At 42.8% G+C, this 20,520-nt stretch overlaps 3 pseudogenes across 2 annotated transcripts; 1 reads left to right on the forward strand and 2 right to left on the reverse strand.

The window, feature by feature from the left end:
• Positions 1-1,200: 1,200 nt before the first annotated feature.
• LOC107402233 (small ribosomal subunit protein uS2 pseudogene) lies at positions 1,201-2,129 on the forward strand (annotated as a pseudogene).
• Positions 2,130-3,630: 1,501 nt separating this feature from the next.
• Positions 3,631-4,947, reverse strand: LOC102925808 (microfibrillar-associated protein 1 pseudogene; annotated as a pseudogene).
• Positions 4,948-10,055: 5,108 nt separating this feature from the next.
• On the reverse strand, positions 10,056-19,211 carry LOC102926123 (microfibrillar-associated protein 1 pseudogene; annotated as a pseudogene). 2 transcript variants are annotated; one of them, XR_013046147.1, is made up of 4 exons: positions 19,113-19,211; positions 18,382-18,500; positions 14,153-14,219; positions 10,056-11,835 (listed from the first exon to the last, which is right to left on the reverse strand). The product of XR_013046147.1 is annotated as a microfibrillar-associated protein 1 pseudogene, transcript variant X1 (transcript). The 2 variants fall into 2 exon arrangements; XR_013046148.1 differs by lacking the exon at positions 18,382-18,500.
• Between the last annotated feature and the right edge of the window lie 1,309 nt (positions 19,212-20,520).

Raw genomic sequence — 20,520 nt, forward strand, 5'->3', positions numbered from 1 at the left:
TCTTCTCAATTAAAGCTTCATCTTCACAGGTGATTCTAAACTGTGTAAAATTAACAAAAAAAAAATCTAATCAGCACAGGTGATAAGCTTCCTAGCCCTGGCTCCAGCTAGCACACCAGCAGTCCTGAAGCAGAGCAGAGAAAGTGACAAAGTAGAGTGCCCTCATTTCAGGGACACTCCTGGATCTACGTTAAAATTTCCTCTTATTTCGTTAGTGTCATAGCCAACTTAAGATGTGAAGGGCACTGTTAAATGTCTAGGTAAGAACTCGGGTCCTGCTCTTCCTAAAATCGGGAGAGTAGATCTGTGTGATTCTCTGAAACAGGAAGACATTTTTAAGAGTTTCTTGGCCCTCTAAGAGGCATGAAAAATCATGTCCCTCTAGACAAAAACTAATCAACATCTTTTTGGTACAACTTGTACAGAGTTCTGAAAGAATGGTCAGCTTGTGACTGTAGAGTTGAATTACATCCTTCAGGTACCCCATGTGCACATGTTAATCACACCAAATGGGGATAAAGACAACCCACCACAAATTGTGGACAAATTAAAGCAAGCTTTATTGTGCACACCAGAGAGCTGGCCAGCTGTCTCACCCAAGGCAAGGTGCAGGAGAACAGCCCTGAGCCAATTTCCCAGACCACTTTTACAGGTTAAAACTCTAGGGTGGGGGGATTTTGTGAGCAATCGTGATTACAGAAGAGAGACCAGAAGTTCAGAAAACCTTCCTGGAACATTTGTTATAGAAAGTGCCGAGGTCACAGTGGTAGGGGATACCCCAGTTCTGAGAAACAAAATTTAAGTTCTACAGTTGACAGAAAGCATACTGAAGTAGAGCTTCAAAACAGCCCCCGATTACAAACCAGTGCCAGGCTTGTTTCTCACACAGATCTGCACAGAGATCTGAAGAGTAAGTGCTGGCTTCCCCCTTAAATTCCACCCTCAATTCCTATATGGTTTTTTTTTTTTTCTAATAGAGGTTATAATATGGCCAATAATGAAAACTCTGAGTTTTCGAGAGTGTTATAGCATGGGAAAGCATCAGTCCTGGTTTGATGTGTTTCTTTGTTCACCTCCCACAGAAGGCCTTAAGCAAAGTTGGGCTTTATAATTGTATTATTGCTTTTCTGCGCTTCTCTGGGACCAGTCCATATGGTGTTGTTCTTGATTCCCGTCGTAACTTAAAAGGAAACTTAGTCAATGTCTAGAGGCCTTGATGTCCTGCAGATGAAGGAGGAGGATGTCCTCAAATTCCTTGCTGTAGGAACCCACTTAGGTGGCACCAACCTTGACTTTCAGATGGAGCAGTACATCTACAAAAGGAAAAGTGATGGTATCTACATCATAATCCTGAAGAGGACCTGGGAGACTGTCTCTTGCAGCCAGTGCTATTGTTGCCATTGAGAAACCTGCTGATGTCAGCGTCATCTCCTCCAGGAACACTGGGCAGTGAGCTGTGCTGAAGTTTGCTGCCGCCACTGGAACCACTCCGATTGCTGGCCGCTTCACCCCTGGGACCTTCACTAACCAGATCCAAGCAGCCTTCAGGGAGCTGCGGCTTCTAGTGGTGACTGATCCCAGAGCTGACCACCAGCCCCTCACAGAGGCGACTCCTGTCAACCTGCCCACCATTGCCCTGTGTAACACAGACTCTCCTCTGCGCTACGTGGACATTGCCATCCCATGCAACAATAAGGGAGCTCACTCAGTGGCTCTGATGTGGTGGGTGCTGGCCCGGGAAGTACTGCACACGCATGGCACTATCCCGTAAGCACCCATGGAAAGTTATGCCTGATCTTTACTTCTATAGAGACCCAGAGAGATTGAGAGGGAGGAACAGGCAGCTCTGAGAAGGATGTGACCAAGGAGGAATTCCAGGGCGAATGGACTGCATCAGCTCCTGAGTTCACTGCTGCTCAGCCAAGGGGGCAGACTGGTCCGACAGTGTACAGGTGCCCACTGTACCCATCCAGCAGTTCCCCACTGAAGCCTAGAGTGCCCAGCCAGCCACTGAGGACTGGTCAGCAGCTCTGACAGCAAAGGCCACCGAGCGAATGGAGCCACCACTAAGGGGTCCTAAGCTCCTCTACAGACACCTGAGCAAAGAACAAAAGGTGGAAGGAAAATAAAGTTCCTAAAAGCTGAAAAAATTGTATTGTTGTTATAAATATTAGTTTTTATTTTTTAATTAGTTTATAAAGTGAATTATGACAGTGTTATATGTATATGGTTTGGGGCTGATCCCCCACCCCAACTTTCTCTTTACTTGTCTACCTTTCCCCAGATTTCCCACATACTCTATATCCTAGTATTCTTCTTCTATTTTGTTCAATTGTCTTCCTGACTTCCTTCCCTTAAAGGCTTTCTTTTCAGTCCCATGGGCCCTTTCAAGTTTCTTAGGATTTACCCATATTGATTCCTACCTGGATAACAGAATTAACACTTAGAGCATAAATCTGCACATGAGATAGAATGTACACTATTTCTCTCTGAGCAGAGATGCCTGGTTCAATGTGTTTGCTTGTAGCTGTAGAGCTTTCTCTCCGGGTCTGCCAAGCCCCGGCCATCCGACAGCCCACTTATAAAATAAACACACACAGATACTCTTATATTATTTAAACTGTTTGGCCTAATGGCTCAGGCTTCTAGCTATCTAGTTCTTACTAATCTTAAATTAATCCATATCTATAAATCTATACCTTGCCACGTGGCTCATGGCTTACCAGTATCTGCACATTGTCATGGCAGCATATGGCACTGTCTCTGACTCAGCCTTCCACTTCCCAGAATTCTCTCCTCCTTATCTTGCCTATACTCTTCCAGCCTGGCTATGGGCCAAACAGTGTTTTATTTATTTACCAGTCAGAGCAACACATTTATTTGATATACAGAACATCCCACAGCATTTTCCATTCCACCCATTTTATTAAAATATTCATAATTTCATTTTCCTACATCTGAATAAAATTCCATTATGGATTATCCATTCCTCTACTGATGGACATCTTGGAAATTACAATTTATTTACTGTTGTGAACGGGGCAATAATAAACATGGCTGTGCAAGTATTTCTGCAGTAACATGGAGACTCCTTTGGGTATATTCCCAGGAGATTTGTAGCTGGATAGATAAGCATTCTCTTTTTGGTTTTTGTGATAAGCCACTGTGGGAGACCAGCTCCCACTTATTTTCAAAAAATATGTTTACTTAGAAAAGTAGATTCAACACACCAAATGCAAAAAACAGGTTGGATTGGGCTTAGATTTCCTGATATCCTACTTCTAACCCCAAAAAGAGTAATGCACCACCCACTCACATGCCCATACATCTGATCCAGGCTAAGGTGCTGGAAAAATAAGCTCAGAACAGTCCCAAGTCAATATGGGAAGCCATGGTAGAGAAACCTAAGATTTCTCAGAAATAGTTTTAAGTGGGAAGCCTCTAATCTACCTGGTTACTGCTTTTCTGCAGGTTTCTCAGTATGAATCCAAACCTCTTACAAAGCACCTTCAAACACAAGTTATGGCAGTTAGTCCAGAAGGCTCTAAACAAGAACTGTGTAAATAATGATTGATGAAAATTGAGGACAGGCTCCCCTTGTGTCCCACAGTTGGAATAAACAGTTCAAGTCTAGGTGGTTTTCCTCCTCTTAGCAGAGGGTCGCTCAAATACATCACGTACCCCAGCTGCCTTTTGTTTAAAGAACTTTGTGTTCTGGGCACTCTCTTGGCCCCATGCAGAGTCAAAGGAAGTGGTGTCTTGATCCACAAGGTGGGTGTACTTGGTACGACCAGACCGTCCAAAATTCTTGACCTGCATGAATTTTGGAAGAATGGTTTTGTTGAAATGGTCCTCAAGAGTAGGTGCACTAAAATCTCTCTTGTAGAGCTCTTCATCCTCATCCATGAAGAAGGCGCCCCGGTGATAATACTTTTGTAAAAGCTTGTATTTGCCCTTGACAGCTTTGTTGGTAATGACTTTGCCATTTGTCCGAAGGTCAGCCCACCTTTCTTCCTCAGTCAGGTTTCGCATGCATTGAGTCTCTGCTTTCTCCTTTCCAAGCGCTTTTCGGTCTTCTCTGTCCCTCTTGATTCTTTTGAGCTCTTGGACTTTCCATGCCTCGTACTCCTCCTCCTCATCAGTATTGAGTGCATCCAGGGCGGCGGCGAGAGACCGCTTGTTTTCCTCCAGCTCTTTCTTGCTCTCTTCTTCTACAGTCTTCAGTGTGTACTTGCGACGTGCCTCAGCCAGGTGCTTTGCTTCCTGCTCCAGGTCCTTCTGTTTCAGTGCCTCAACTTCTCGCTCTTGAACTGCCACCCGGTCCCTCTTTCGAATGAAGACAGGCTTAAGTCGAGGCTCCATCTCCTCTTCACTGTCTGTGTCCTCCTCAGACTCAGACTCAGACTCTGACTCCGACTCCTCCCCAGAGCGTCCTTCATCTTCCACTGCCATGACCTCCAGCCTTTCATTTTTCCTCTCCTGTGCTCGCGGACGCATCATGCCACGGCGCCGCTCTATTTCCTCCTCATCAGTTTCTTCCCCCTCTTCTTCACTGCTACCTTCCCGTTCCATGCGCCAAGCATCTTCTACTTCTGAATCACTTTCTCCTACCACTTCAGGTTCCACTAGTTTCCGGTGTCGAGCCAATCTCTCTTCCACGTCTTCACTAATGAGCTTCTGTAAACGCTGAAGTCGGGCGTCACTGGATGGATCCACTTCATGCTCCTCAGATTCTGCTTCTTGTTCCTTAGCTTTCTTAATGAACTGAAATTCTACATCCTCTTCATCTGAGGACTCCATAGGGGCATAATCTGGTCTCTTTCCAGACACATAACGTTTTACCTTCACTTTTTCCATTGAAATCTCACCTTTCTCATTGCGAACTGGGACCGCCCCAGACGTAGACTGAATGGGCTGCTGCTTCCTGAGTGTGCTTGGGACCCACATGGTCATGGCTGCGGTAAAGATCCCCAAAATTTGATTAAATTCCGGCAACGAAGTCCAAGGAACACAACACCTCTTTCCAACTAGCTCCTCCAGACACTGCGGAGTGACTCCAGCTCCCACTCCTTTATGACAGGAACTCTTGATGAGAGAGGGATAAGAGATTTAGAAAGAAATATAAACGTAAAAGGATAGAGGGGAGAGAAACAAATAGGAAATCAAGATAGCCTCGGGAAGGCCTGGCCCCTTCTGTCTCTTCTAAAGGGCTTTTTAATAGGAATGCCAAAGGGGTGGAGCAAAAAGCTGGGCTATTTATAGGAAAGCCAAGGGGTGGAGCAAGGACCTGGGCTATTTATAGAAATGCCAACAGGTAGAACAAGACCTCCACCATAGCTCAACATGGTGTAGACCCTGCCAATCACAAAGTATCCATGCATATAGTCAAGCATTCTTCTACTGCAGCCCTGCTGGGTACAACAAACTCACATCTCACTAGGAAACCTTTGTGGACCTCCACAAGCTGCCACACTGACTTCCACAGTGGCTACACTAGGTTACATTCCCATGAATAGAGAGCATAGATCCTTCTTCCTACCACATTCTCCACCAAATTGATTATTTTTTTTATGGTGGCCATTCTGATGGAATCTGTGATGTTTTATAATGCTTATCAATAGAATCTAGAACTTGATTGTGGTGGTATTGTGTTCCCCAAAATATTGTGCACCCTAATAAACATATGGGGGGAGTCAGAGACAGAAAAGCCACTAGATACAAAGGCTAGAAAATGGTGGATCTCTATGAGTTCAAACACCCAGGCATGGTGACACATGCCTTTAATCCAAGAAAGTGAGCCTTTAATCCCAGGGAGTAGTGGTAGAAAGCAGAAAGGTATATAAGGCTTGAAGACCAGAAACTAGAAGCATTTGGCTGGTTAAGCATTTGGCTGGTTAAGCCTTTAGGCTTTTGAGCAACAGTCCAGCTGAGACCCATTGGGATGAGGATTCAAAGGTTTCGAGTCTGAGGAAACAAGATCAGCTGAGGAACTGGCGAGGTGAGGTAGCTGTGGCTTGCTGTCTCTCTGATCTTCCAGTGTTCACCCCAATAACTGGCCTCAGGTTTGTGTTTATTAGTAAGAACTGTTAAGATTCACGCTACATCTGGCGCCCCACGTTTGTGGTACGAATTCATGAAAAAGCTGCTTGCCTGTGGCTTTGTGGGCCCCAGCTCAAACCTAAGCTACACATTGCCCTTTGTGGTGGCACAAGCTGGTAGGATTTGCTGAAGAGGGCGGGGCAGGAGGATCAGAAGTTTGAGACAAGCCTAAGAGGCTTGCTAAGGAGAAGTTTCAGCCCTAGACCTGGCCACAAACAGTGGCGGTAGAACTATGGAGGCGGAACTATGGAGGCAGCGGCTGCTGCTCTGAGTTGCTGGCTTCTACTCATCCTGTTGGTGACTGCGGTGATACTGCTACCTGGGATGAAGGGTTTACTACTGCTTGTTCAGAGAAGAATTGCTGGGACCATCGTGTTACAAGAGCATTAGCAAAGGTTAATTTGGAAAAGTTTGGCAAGACAAATGGTGGGGAGAAATTGCTGTGAAGATTTTCTCTTCTAGGGAAGAATGTTCATGGTTCCAAGAGACAGACATTTATCAGACTGTGATAAGTCCAAACCAGAGAGGAGGCAAAAAAAAAAAAAAAAAGGAAAGAAAGAAAGTCTGCAGTGAACCATGACCACCCTAACAGTGACTTTGAAATCTTCAAAAAGATGACAGGACTCACAATGATGATTCCACAAGGACTATGATAAAGTCATTAAACTAATTAACACCACGGAAAGATCTGCTTTAGACTACAAACTACTCAGGACAATTTTGAGATGGCTAGCTGAGATGATGTAGCCTGAAAGACTACTCAATCACTTCAGTTTAGTAAATGTAAAAGTATCATGTCACATGGGTACATATTTCCCTCAATTAAATGAATGTACTGCCCCTTTTCATTCTTTTTTGTTTTGTTTTGTTTTGTTTTGTTTGTTTTTTGAGACAGGGTTTCTCTGTGTAACTTTGTGCCTTTCCTGGAACTCACTCAGTAGTCCTTGCCTCCAACTCACAGAGATTGAACTGGCTCTGCCTCCCAGTGCTGGGATTAAAGGATTGCATCACTACCACCTGGCTTCCCTTTTCAGTTCTATGGGAGCCTGGCCCCAAACAAAACAAACATCACCAACAAAACCCTCTAACTTGTTTTCATCTCTATTTGTCCTCTAATCCCCTTAACCTCATCTACATTTGTAAATTCAATATTCACTGAACTCTCTACTAGAAACTACAAATTTTCCCTCCGGCATTAAAAATAAAACAAACAACACAACTACACAGGCAAGTGTACCTATTACCTAAACAGTGGTACTGGAAGTGGACTGCTCCCAGTTGGTACATGTGTAAATGATGCCAGAAGAATCTCTAAATGAAGATCTCCAAACTTCCTAACTACAGAGTGCTACATACCAGAGATCTGTACATACTCGCTGAATTTTGGCTCTTAAGGCCTACATCCAATTTACATATAAGAATATTATACACCCAGCCAGGCAGTGATGGCACATGCCTTTAATCCTAGCACTCTGGAGGCAGAGCCTGGCGGATCTCTGTGAGTTCCAGGCCAGCCTGGTCTACAGAGTGAGCTCCAGGACAGGCACCAAAACTACATAGAGAAACCCTGTCTCAAAAAAAAAAACAAAAAAACAAACAAGCAAGCAAACAAATAATATTATACAGCCAATTATCGACCCACCAGATTTTTATCCTTTACACATTGACAAAAGACACAACACACACACACACACACACACACACACACACACACACACACACACACAAACTACTCAGCACAGGTGAAATGCTTCCTAGCACTAGCTCCAGCTAGCACACCAGCAGTCCTGAAGCAGAGCAGAGAAAGTGACAAAGTAGAGTGCCCTCATTTCAGGGATTCTCCTGGATCTACGTTAACATTTCCTCTTATTTCATTAGTATCATAGCCAACTTAAGATGTGAAGGGCACTGTTAAATGTCTAGGTAAAGACTCGGGTACTGCTCTTCCTAAAATCGGGAGAGTAGATCTGTGTGATTCTCTGAAACAGGACGACATTTTTAAGAGTTTCTTGGCCCTCTAAGAGGCATGAAAAATCATATCCATCTAGACAAAAACTAATCAACATCTTTTTGGTACAACTTGTACAGAGTTCTGAAAGAATGGTCAGCTTGTGACTGTAGAGTTGAATTACATCCTCAGGTACCCCATGTGCACATGTTAATCACACCAAACGGGGATAAAGACCACCGACCACAAATTGTGGACAAATCAAAGCAATCTGTATTGTGCACACCGGAGAGCTGGCCAGCTGTCTCACGCAAGGTTGCACAAGAACAGCCCTGAGCCAATTTTCCAATTCACATTTACAGGTCAAAACTCTAGGGTGGGGGGATTTTGTAAGCAATCGTGATTACAGAAAAGAGACAGAGGTTCAGAAAACCTTCCTGGAACATTTGTGATAGAATGTGTGGTGGTCACAGTGGTGGGACATACCCCAGTTCTGAGAAACAAAATTTAAGTTCTACAGTTGACAGAAACCATACTGAACTACAGCTTCAAAATGGCCTCCTGATTACAAAACAGTGCCAGGCTTGTTTCTCACACAGATCTGCACAGAGATCTGAAGAGTAAGTGCTGGCATCCCCCCTTAAATTCTGACCTCAATTCATATATTATATATATATATATTTTATAATATGGCCAATCATGAAAACTCTGAGATTTCAAGAGTGTTATAGCATGGGAAAACATGAGTCCTGCTTTGATGTGTTTCTTTGTTCATCTCCCACAGAAGGCCTTAAGCTACCATTAGCTAATGTTTGGTGAGCTGAATACTATAGCAAAGTTGGAATTTAAAAATTGTATTGTTGTTTTAAATATTAGGTTTTTTAAATTAGTTTATAAAGTGAATTTTGAGAGTGTTGTACATATTTGATTTGGGGCCCATTCCCACCCCAACTTTCTCTTTCCTTGTCTTTTTTTCCCCAGGTTTCCCACATACTCTTTATCCTAGTATTCTTCTTCTATTTTGTTCAATTGTCTTCCTGACTTCCTTCTCTTAAAGGCTTTCTTTTCAGTCCCATGGGCCCTTTCAAGTTTCTTAGGATTTACCCATATTGATTCCTACCTGGATACACAGAATAAATACTTAGAGCCTAGAATCTGCACATGAGATAGAATGTACAGTATTTGTCTCTGAGCAGAGATGCCTTGTTCACTGTGTTTTCTTGTAGCTGGAGAGTTTTCTCTCCGGGTCTGCCAAGCCCCGGCCACTCGACAGCCCACTTATAAAATAAACACATAGACGCTTATATGATTTAAACTGTTTGGCCTAATGGCTCAGGCTTCTAGCTATCTATTTCATAGTAATCATAAACTAATCTACTTCTATAAATCTATACCTTGCCTCATGGCTTACCGGTATCTGGACATGCTGCTTGTCATGGCAGAGGTTGGCAGTGTCTCTGACTCAGTCTTCCACTTCCCAGAATTCTCTCCTCCTTCTCCTGCCTATACTTCCTCCTGCCTGGTTACTGGCCAAACAGTGTTTTACTTATTTACCAATCAGAGCAACATATTTATTTGACATACAGAACATCCCACAGCATTTTCCATTCCACCCATTTTATTAAAATATTCATAATTTCATTTTCCTACATCTGAATAAAATTCCATTATGGATTATCCATTCCTCTATTGATGGCCATCTTGGAAATTACAATTTCTTTACTGTTGTGAATGGGGCAATAATAAACAAGGCTGTGGAAGTATTCCTGCAGTAAGATGGAGACTCCTTTGGGTATATTCCCAGGAGATTTATAGCTGGATAGATAAGCATTCTCTTTTTGGATTTTGTGATAAGCCACTGTGGGAGACCACCTCCCACTTTTTTTTTTCCAAAAAGTATGTTTACTTAGAAAAGAAGATTCAACACACCAAATGCAAAATACAGGTTGGATTGAGCTTAGATTTCCTGATATCCTATTTCTAACCCTAAGGAAGAAGGAATGCACCATCCACTCACATGCCCATACATCTGATCCAGGCTAAGGTGCTGGAAAAATAAGCTCAGAACAGTCCCAAGTCAATATGGAAAGCCATGGTAGAGAAACCTAAGATTTCTCAGAAATAGTTTTAAGTAGGAAGCCTCTAATCTACTTGGTTAGTGCTTTTCTGCAGGTTTCTCAGTATGAGTCCAAACCTCTTACAAAGCTCCTTCAAACCAAGTAATGGCAGTAACTCCAGAAGGCTCTAAACAAGAATTGTGTAAATAATCTTTAATGAAAATTGAGGACGGGCTCCCCTTGTGTCCCACAGTTGAAATAAGCAGTTGAAACCTAGGTGGTTTTCCTCCTCTTAGCAGATGGTCGCTCAAATACATCACATATCCCAGCTGCCTTTTGTGTAAAGAACTTTGTGTTCTGGGAACTCTCTTGGCCCCATGCACAGTCAAAGGAAGTGGTATCTTGATCCACAAGGTGGGTGTACTTGGTACGACCAGACCGTCCAAAATTCTTGACCTGCATGACTTTTGGAAGAATGGTTTTGTTGAAATGGTCCTCAAGAGTAGGTGCACTAAAATCTCTCTTGTAGAGCCCTTCATCCTCATCCATGAAGAAGGCACCCCGGTGATAATACTTTTGTAAAAACTTGTATTTGCCCTTGACAGCTTTGTTGGTAATGACTGTGCCATTTGCACGAAGGTCAGCCCGCCTTTCTTCCTCAGTCAGGTTTCGAATGCGTTGAGTCTCTGCTTTCTCCTTTTTAAGCACTTCAAGATCTTCTCTGTCCCTCTTGATTCTTTTGAGTTCTCGGACTTTCCATGCCTCATGCTGTTCTTCCTCATTTTCGTCATCAGTATTGAGTCCATCCAGGGCAGCGGCGAGAGACCGCTTGTTCTCCTCCAGCTCTTTCTTGCTCTCTTCTTCTACAGTCTTCAGTGTGTACTTGCGACGTGCCTCAGCCAGGTGCTTTGCTTCCTGCTCCAGCTCCTGTTTCAGTGCTTCAGCTTCTCGCTCTTGAACTGCCACCCGGTCCTTCTTTCGAATGAAGACAGGCTTAAGTCGAGGCTCCATCTCCTCTTCACTGTGGGTGTCCTCCTCAGACTCTGACTCTGACTCCGACTCCTCCCCAGAGCGTCCTTCATCTTCCACTGCCATGACTTCCAGCTCTTCATTTTTCCTCTCCTCTGCTCGCTGACGCATCATGCCAGGGCGCCGCTCTATTTCCTCCTCATCAATTTCTTCCCCCTCTTCTTCACTGCTACCTTCCCGTTCCATGAGCCAAGCATCTCCTTCTACTTCTGAGTCACTTTCTCCTACCACATCAGGTTCCACTAGTTTCTGGTGTCGAGCCAATCTCTCTTCCACATCTTCACTATGGCGCTTCTGTAAATGCTGAAGTCGGGGGTTACTGGATGGATCCTCTTCCTGCTCCTCAGATTCTGCTTTTTGTTCCTTAGCTTTCTTGGTGAACTGAAATTCTTCATCCTCTTCATCTGAGGACTCCATAGGGGCATAATCTGGTCTCTTTCCAGACACATAACGTTTTACCTTCACTTTTTCCATTGAAATCTCACCTTTCTCATTGTGAACTGGGACCGCCCCAGCCGTAGACTGAATGGGCTGCTGCTTCCTGAGTGTGCTTGGGACCCACATGGTCATGACTGCGGTGAACATCCACAAAATTTGATGAAATCCCAGACAGGAAGTCCAAGGAACACAACACCGCTATCCAACTAGCTCCTCCAGACACTGCTGAGTGACTCCAGCTCCCACCGTTTTATCACAGGAACTCTTGAAAGAGAGGGATAAGAGACTTAGAAAAAATATAGACGTAGAAGGATAGAGGGGAGAGAAACAAATAGGAACAAAAGATAGCATCGGGAAGGCCTGGCCCCTTCTGTCTCTTCTAAAGGGCTTTTTAATAGGAATGCCAAAGGGTGAAGCAAAGACCTCGGCTTTTTATAAGAACGCCAAGGGGTGGAGCATAGACCTGGGCTATTTATAAGAAAGCCAAGGAGTGGAGACCTCCCCCTAGCTGGACCAGCTGTAGACCCTCCGAGTCACATAGTATCCATGCATATGGTCAAGCAATCTTCTACTGCAGCCCTGCTGGGTACAGCAACCTCACATCTCACTAGGAAACCTTTGTAGACCTCCACAAGCTGCCACACTGACTTCCACAGTGGCTACAGTGGGTTACATTCCCATGAACAGAGAGTAAAGATCCTTCTTCCCACCACATTCTCCCCAGAATAGATTATTTTTTTATAGTGGCCATTCTGATGGAATCTGTGATGTTTTATAATGATTGTTAAGAATCTAGAACTAGATTGTGGTGGTATTGTGTTCCCCAAAATATTGTTCACCCTAATAAAAATATGTGGGAGTGGTCAGAGACTGAACAGCCATTAGATACAAAGGCTAGAAAATGGTGGCACTCACTCCTTTAATCCTAGCATTTCAGAGGTAGAAATCCCTCTGGATCTCTGTGAGTTCAAGGCCACATTGGAAACAGACAGGCATGCTCACACATGCCATTATACCCAGAAACAAAGCCTTTAATCCCAGAGAGTGGTGGTAGAAAGCAGAAGGGTATATAAGGCTTGAAGGCCAGAAACTAGAAACATTTGACTGGTTAAGCATCTGGCTGGTTAAGCTTTTAGGATTTTGAAGAACAGTTCAGCTGAGACCCATTGGGATGAGGATTCAAAGAATTCGAGTCTGAGGAAACAAGATCGGCTGAGGAACTGGCGAGGTGAGGTAGCTGTGGCTTGTTCTGTCTCTCTGATCTTCCTGTGTTCACCCCAATAACTGGCCTCAGGTTTGATTTTATTAATAAGAACTTTGAAGATTCATGCTATATCTGGCATCACACGTTTGTGGTAAGAATTCATGAAAAGCTGCTTGCCTGTGGCCTTGTGGGCCACACCTCAGACCTAAGCTACACATTGCAGATTTTGGTGGCACATACCAGTAAGATTTGCTAAAGAAGGCGGAGGCAGGAGGATCACCAGTTTGAGGCAGGCTAGGAGGCTTGCTAAGGAGAAGTTTCGGCCCTGGACCTGGCCACAAACAGTGGCGCTGGAACTATGGAGGCAGCTGCTGCTGCTCTGAGTTGCTGGCTTCTTCACCACTAATATAGACAATGTTTTATGGAGAAATGATGGGTAATTAAAAATACCCTGAATAACAAACCAGTCCTGAGAAAAAAGAATAATACTGAGGGTATCAATACACCTGATTCCAAGTTTACTATAGATTCATAGTAACAAAAACAGCATCATATTGGCACAGATATAAACACATAGATCAATGGAATAAAATAGAAGATCTACACATAAGTTATAGCTATTTCTGTTTTGGACAAAAAATGATAAAAATATTTATTGGAGAACAGAGAGAATTTTAAATAAATAATGCTGTGAAAAGATATCTACATGTAGAAGAATGAATCAAAATTCTTATCTCTCACCTTCCACAAAATTACCTCCAAATGGCTCAAAAACCTTAATAAGAGACCTGAAAATCTGGAAGTTCTAGAGGAAAAAAGGAGAGAAAACACTTCAAGATATATATGTAAGTAAAGAGTTTCTGAATAGGACTCCATCTGCTTAAGCAAAAAGGTCAGCAGCCAACAAATGGGACCTCATGACATTAAAAAGCTTCAGGACAGCAAAGATAATAGTTAATCAAGTGAGGGATTCAGAACAGGAGAAAAATTTTGTCGTATATATAAACTATTCATACCCAGAACATATTACCCCCCTCCAAATTAAACAGAAACTGAAAATCCCAGTTAAAACCTAAGGGAATCAACAGTGAAAATAAGTATTTTTTAAAGTATTCAAAATCTTTAGGCATCCAGTAAATGTAAACTAAAACTACTTTGCGATTCCATCTTAGCCCACTCAGAATGGCCATCAAGAAAACCAATGCTGGTGAAGATGAAGAGAGAGAAGAACATTTATATGATGTTGTTGAGAATGCACATTGGTGCACCCACTATGAAAATCAGTGTGGAGGTTTCTCAGAAAAAATAAAAATAAAACTTCCAGCCTTCCTGAGCATATACCCAAAGAACTTTATATTTTACCACAGATATACTTACATATCCAGGTACACTGCTGCTCTATTACCAATAGCAAGGAAATGAAACCAGCATAGATGTATGTCACCTGATGAATGGATAATGAAAATGTGATATATATATAATCCATCAAGAATATTATAACAAGTGTGAATATATTATATTATACCACATCATATTACATTATATTGCAATGAAGATGCTGAATTATGGGGTTCTCAGTTTCATAGAACACACATTAATGAACATAAAATAACAACTATCTCCCGACACAATACTATTTGGTGACCTCAGTACCATATTCACATTAATAGATAGATCTCCAGGACTGAACAATTAATAAGGAAACTTCAGAGTAAATTATTATAGAATACATGGATCTAACAGACATTTACTGAGTCCAACCACTGTGGAATGCACATTCTTCTTGGGAGCCCATGAAACTTTCTCTAAAATAGATCAGATCCTATGTCATAAAACTAGGATAAAACATGCTTTGCCTCATTATGTATCACATTGAGGCTAATGATAGAGAAGATGGTCAATGGTGTGAGCACAGCTTGAGCCAATAGTCTTAGCAAATAGAAAAGTACTTAGGAAAAATCTTGTGTCTCATCAGGCCATAGAAATCAACATCAAAAGAAACCATAGAAACTACAAAGATACTTGGAGAACTAATACAACTTTGATCAGTGGGTCATTGAAGAAATCAGGAGATTAAATTTAAAACTTCTTAGAAACAAATAAAAATGATATCCCAACTTATCATAACCTTTGAAATTCAGCAAAGGCAGTTCTAAAAAGAAAATTCATAGTCATGTGTGTGTGTGTTGTAAAAGTCAGACAGGCTGGGCAGTGGTGGCACATGCCTTTAATGCCAGCACTCAGGAGGCAGAGACAAGTGGAGCTCTGAGTTCAAGGCCAGCCTGGTCTGCAGAGTGAGATCTAGGACAGCCAAGGCTACACAGAGAAACTGTATCTCATAAAACCAAAACTAAGATCAGAAAGAGGCTGTGGGGAGGGGAGTGCTGTGGGATGTTCTGTAGGTCCTGTGGGAGCCCATTCTTGGGTTCCTTGTGGCATTACCCAGCAGGTTTGCATAGAGGATGATTAGGACCATGGGCCTGATCAGTGCAGGTGTCTGAGATGGTCTGCACTTGGCTGTACTGGGGGATGGTCTGTATGTCAAGTTGCTCTGATTGGTTAATAAATAAAACCTGATCGGCCGTGGCTAGGCAGGAAAGATAGGTGGGACTAACAGAGAGGAGATATAAAAGGACAGAAAGGCAGAAGGAGACGCTGCAGCTGCCGCCATGACCAGAGATGCTGCAGCTGCCGCCATGACCAGAGATGCTGCAGCCACCGCAATGACCAGAGAGGCTGCAGCCGCCGCAATGACCAGAGACGCTGCAGCCGCTGCCATGACCAGCAGCATGTGAAGATGCCAGTAAGCCACCAGCCACGTGGCGAGGTATAGATTTGTAGAAATGGATTACTTTAAGGAATAGATTTATGGAAATGGTTAATTTAAGATAAAAGGAAATGGTTAATTTAAGATAAAGGAACAGTTAGCAAGAAGCCTGCCACGGCCATACGGTTTGAAAGCAATATAAGTGTCTGTGTTTACTTGGTTGGGTCTGAGCGGCTGTGGGACTGGCGGGTGACAGAGATTTGTCCTGACAGTGGGCAAGGCAGGAAAACTCGAGCTACAAATGGCGCCCGAACGTGGGGCTAAAGAAAAAAAGGGCTAAAGAAAAAAAGGGAAGAAAAAAAAAAAGGGACTAAAGAAAAAGGACAAATGAACAGGGATAAAGGCCGGTGTTATGAAAAAAAATATATATATATATACTAAAGACAAAGTCCCTTAACCAAGAGGCGCTCCAATAAAGTGTGATCTGAGAAGAATCCTCTCGTGGTGGTAAAGAGGATTCAGAACTCAACACACGGAGCGGTGACGTCGGTAAGTTCTCCAGGAACGGTGACGTCGGTAAACGCCCCACAGTTCCTAATTCTCTCTCTCAAATGAGCGGCAGCCGCCGGTTTGAGTTACTGGCGGGTTCCTGGGGCTTGGAAGAGAGAGGAAAAGGAACATAGACAGTTATATAAAGAAATAGAAAGTTTAAAAAAATAAAGTCGTTAAAGAGAAAGTAAAAGTAATATAAAAAATAAGCCATGTAAAGATGGATATCACACAAAGAGTTTGGATTATATTGTCTTTGGGATTTTTAACTGCAGAAAAACATTTGATCGTAAAAGATGTTGAGTTAAACCAATATGTATATATTAAAGATATCTTGACTTTAAAATTTGGATATAAGGATGTGTTACTTTGGAAAGGAGACTCTGCTTTTATCTCTACAGAAAGCCAGAGGCTATGGATTTTTTCCAGATTGAGATACATCAGGTTTGACCAGCCAAGACCACCTGAAAGGTCTCCGATGACACCATGGCCCAGATGATCCAACATCCAGAATCGTTTCAAGGCAACTGGCTCAGACGATACAGTCTCACGGACTACTCCATGATCCTAAAATTTTCTTTGCATCCCCATAAGATACAGCGCCCCCCTCCAGCAAGAAGTAGTTAAGAGAAGCTACGCCCAAATTCCCAAATATACCAAGCTGACTTTGGAGATGTGTAAAAGTTAAAACCTTCCTTTTTAAAAAAAAAAAAAAGAAAGGGGAAGTGCTGTGGGATGTTCTGTAGGTCCTGTGGGAGCCCATTCTTGGGTTCCTTGTGGCATTACCCAGCAGGTTTGCATAGAGGATGATTAGGACCATGGGCCTGATCAGTTGTCTGAGATGGTCTGCACTTGGCTGTACTGGGGGATGGTCTGTATGTCAAGTTGCTCTGATTGGTCAATAAATAAAACCTGATTGGTCGTGGCTAGGCAGGAAGTATAGGCGGGACTAACAGAGAGGAGAAATAAAAGAACAGGAAGGCAGAAGGAGACGCTACCAGCCACCGCCAGGACAAGCAGCATGTGAAGATGCTGGTAAGCCAGGAGCCACGTAGCAAGATATAGATTTGTAGAAATGCATTACTTTAAGATATAAGAATAGTTAACAAGAAGCCTGCCACGGCCATACAGTTTGTAAGCAATATAAGTCTCTGTGTTTACTTGGTTCGGTCTGAGCGGCTGTGGGACTGGCGGGTGACAGAGATTTGTCCTGACTGTGGGCAAGGCAGGAAAACTCTAGCTACAGGGGAGAGAAAAGGCCACACATATCTCAGACAAATAAGCGGATACACCTCACGGTCTTTGAAAATCAAGAACAATCCAAACCTAAAAGCATTAGACATAAAGAAATAATAAAGATCAGGGAAGACAGCCTGACAGGCTGAAAGGCTGTATTGGCATATTCTCATTGCTTTGCCTCGCTATGTATCACATTGAAGCTAATGACAGAAGATGGTCAATGGTGTGAGCACAGCTTGAGCCAATTCTCACTGGATGATGGTGGCTGAGACATCACAGATGCATACTGGGTAAGTCCAAGACCAAAGCAGTTATCTTCTATCAGCTTTTCCATCTCATAACAATAACCAAGATTGCAAAACTTTCAATATCACATAGCCTTCCAGGGATCAAAACACATTCTCCTAATGTGTTGTGATGTCAGAACACCCTCCAGGCTTTATTACATTCTAGACTACTGTTGGGCTGGTTCCAATCCACAGAGGAAGAACAGGTTTTAAAAAGATCCAAGTCCAACTGGTTTTCTCTGTTGCATTTGGTCAAATTTAGATAATTTTTGGCTTAATAAATTCTCCTTTTCTAGCTGACCATTTTGTCTAAAGAAAATAAGACAATATAACTGTAATTTCTATGGCAGGTTCATTGTAAAAATTTAACGCGAGGATGCTCTCTTTCATCACAATTGGATTACTTCAAATCAAGGGACATGACTACCATGCAAGCATCTAAGTGTGTGTGTGGGTGTGTGTTTCCATGTGAGTACACATGTGTTGTGTGTACTTGTGGACATGGGTGCACACATGCATGATGAGATCAGAAGTCAACTTCAGATGTTGTTCCTCAAGTATCGTCCACCTTGCATTTGAGACAGTCTATGAGGTAGTTTGAGTGAGGAAAAAACCCAGTAGGCTCTGCTATTTGAACATTTGGTTCCCAGTTGGTGGTGCTACTCAGAGAAGTTTTGGTAGTACAGCCTTGCTGAAGGAAGTATGGCATTGGGAGTAAGTTTTCGGGTTTTATATACATATGCAGTTATTTAGACTTTCCTTACCGCCTGTTCATTCTCTCTATTTTGTGCTTGTGGTTGAGAAGATGATCTCTCAGCTTCTTGCTCCAGGTGCCATACCTGCCTGCTACCACACCTTCCCGCTATAATGGAATCTTTTCCCTCTAGAATGAAAATCTCATATCAGTGTTTCCTTCTGTAAGTTGTCTTCATCACGGTATTTTGCCACAGCCTCAAAAAAGCCACTAATATATTTTCTCACTGGCATAGAGCTCACCAAGTAGACTGGCCAGAGAGTCTCAGGGAACTTCCTGTCTCCATCTCCCCAGGGCTGGGACTATTAGGAGCATGATGCTACACCCATCTTTGTATTTTGTTTTCTTCGTTTAACATTAGTTCTGGGAATTGAAGTCATACCTGACTGGCAAACACTTCACCAATAAGAGAATGAAAAAGATTCTGGTCTCTTATTTGAAGGCCATAGACTCCTATTAGTATTTATCCTGCATCTTTCTAGGACCAGACAGCATCATGTCTTCACACACACACACACACACACACACACACACACACACACACACACCACAACAACTACATAACACACACACAAACTATCCTTGAAAAGGAATTTTTCTCTTAATATTTTTACTGAGCATACTGTGATAGTTAATATTGATTATCAAGTTAACAGGATCTAGAATAACCCAGAAGATAAACCTCTGGTCACACCTGTGAGGGATGATCTTGATTCAGTTAACTGAAGTGGGAAGACTCACCCTATCTTGGTAGTACCATTCCTTAGGCTTATGTTCTGGACTACATCAAAAGGACAAAGCTCACTGAACACTATCGCTCTCTATCCCTCTGTCTTGACTATAGATGCAATGTGACCAACCTCCTCAAGCCCCTGCCACCATGACTTTCCTACCATGAAACAAACCCTCCCTTTGTTAAGTCACTCTTGTCTGGGTGTTTTGTCACAGTGAGCAAGCAATACACATACAAAACCATGGATAGCTCTCTTTATTAATTTTATAAGCTGTTAACCACGAACCATAACTACAAGTTGTACTTATTCCTAAAACACTGCAGCAAAAGACCTTTATACCTTGGCAGAGGGCCTCTTTCCAGACTGTGAAGCCTGAGTAGAGACTGTGGTGAGTGGGACAGGATTTGATGAGGTAGACAAGGATTCATTTCAACCAAAGATTGAGACACTTACCAGGAGCCATTGTGGTGGTTTGAATGATAAATACTACCTGCTCCCTGAAGGCTTAGATTTGAATGCTTGGTCCTAAGTTGGTGGTGCTCTTTGGGAAGGCTTAGGGGATGTGGCCTTGTTGGAAGAAGTTTGCAAGTAGAGAAGGCCTTTGAGAGTGTCAAGCCATTTTGTGTTCTCTCTTTGCTCCATCTTTGTGGTTTAAGATGTGAGCTCCCAGCTTACTGCTTCTGCTGCCATGCCTGCCTGCTGCCATACTTCTCCCCCTTGATGGTGATTAAATCTTATCCCTCTGGAACTGTAAGCTCAAAGGAAACCTTCTCTCGGTAAACTGGTTTGGTCATGGTATTTTTATTACAGCCATAGAAACTAAAACAATACTGTCATGTAGGGATCAGAGACCTGTTTTAGATATAAGTGTGACTTGTGGTTATGGCCCTTGGGAGGTAGCTGCCTTACTTTGACTATGGCACAAACAAAGCTACACTGAACTATTAGTTGTTAGTTAGCCTACTATGATGATAACTGATACCTATGATAAACAAATTACAAGCAGAAAAGGCTCACAGTTTTGGAATTTAATGCAGGTCCATAGTTAATAAAGTGCATGGCTCTTGAATGTGTACCAAGGAAGAACACCATGGTGGCAGCATGCCAGTAAAACCATTCACCTGGTGGCAAGATGCCTAAGATTAAGGAGGTAGAAGTGGCTGCTTCTCAATATCCTTTTACAGAACATCTGTGGTGGTATGAGACCACCCACTATGCCCCATCTTCTAGACCAGTGGCTCTCCACCTTCCTAATGCTGCAGCCCCTTAATACAGTTCCTCATGTTGTGGTGACTCCAATCATAAAATTATTTTTGTTGCTACTTCATAACTGTAATTTTGCTACTGTTATAGTCATAATATAAATATTGGATATGCAGGATAGCTGATATGTGACCCTGTAAAAGGGTTGCTTG

This window comes from Peromyscus maniculatus, chromosome 19 (genome assembly GCF_049852395.1).
Source record: "Peromyscus maniculatus bairdii isolate BWxNUB_F1_BW_parent chromosome 19, HU_Pman_BW_mat_3.1, whole genome shotgun sequence".
In the NCBI taxonomy this organism is placed as follows: domain Eukaryota; kingdom Metazoa; phylum Chordata; class Mammalia; order Rodentia; family Cricetidae; genus Peromyscus; species Peromyscus maniculatus.